The sequence below is a fragment of the Onychostoma macrolepis genome, chromosome 14 (genome assembly GCF_012432095.1).
Source record: "Onychostoma macrolepis isolate SWU-2019 chromosome 14, ASM1243209v1, whole genome shotgun sequence".
NCBI lineage: Eukaryota > Metazoa > Chordata > Actinopteri > Cypriniformes > Cyprinidae > Onychostoma > Onychostoma macrolepis.
Window position 1 is genome coordinate 21,332,820 of NC_081168.1, and position 800 is coordinate 21,333,619.

General features: G+C 41.1%; 1 non-coding gene across 1 annotated transcript; it reads right to left on the reverse strand.

Annotated features, from left to right (window-relative positions):
• Positions 1-403: 403 nt before the first annotated feature.
• On the reverse strand, positions 404-485 carry trnas-cga (transfer RNA serine (anticodon CGA)). Its single transcript has one exon. It is a non-coding gene; the product is annotated as a tRNA-Ser (tRNA).
• Positions 486-800: the final 315 nt, after the last annotated feature.

Genomic DNA, 800 nt, shown 5'->3' on the forward strand with positions numbered 1-800 from the left:
GCTTGGGCTCAGCTGTTTTACTGTCAAACTGAGATTTGAATCAGTGGCAGAGGGAAGTACTTCTGCACAAAAGAGGGCTTTTAAAGACACTCCACACTTATTTTGTATTGTATGTAATGTATTTTTATACTTGTGTCGTCAAACCGTTGTATAAACGCACTATCATTATATTGCTTATATATCACATAGGCTACTTTTTTGTGATCAAGTGGTCAACGCTAATTACTGGTGGAAATGATATCTAAAACATTTGTGATCGGATTACTTAAATTGCATACAGAGATAGCCTACTTACCACATTTGCAGCTAAAACTCTCTCTTAACACATCATGTAGCGCAGTGGAAACCCACCTACTCGCCATGCATGTGCATTCATCAGTATTAACTGGAGCCAACCCAATGTCGCTGTGAGCAGGATTCGAACCTGCGCGGGGAAACCCCATTGGATTTCGAGTCCAACGCCTTAACCTCTCGGCCATCACAGCTGCTCTGCTCTAACCTCATCCACATGGTTGGATTTTCAGAACCCATCAATATTTAATCCAGTAGAATGAAACTGAGGGAGGGAGAATGAAGCTGAGAACGTCTGACTGCCGACATTATAATGGATTTCAGTTATTACAAGCTCACAGACATCAGCAAAAACCCAAAGGCCCAAACACCACTTCTTTACCCTAGCATTACAGACCCTTTTACCTTCAGCAGCACATTTTCAGAGGAGGAACATAAATTCATTATCGATTATGATTAATCTTTAAAAAGAGCTAAGGCAAGAATACAGGATCTGAATGCACGAGTCC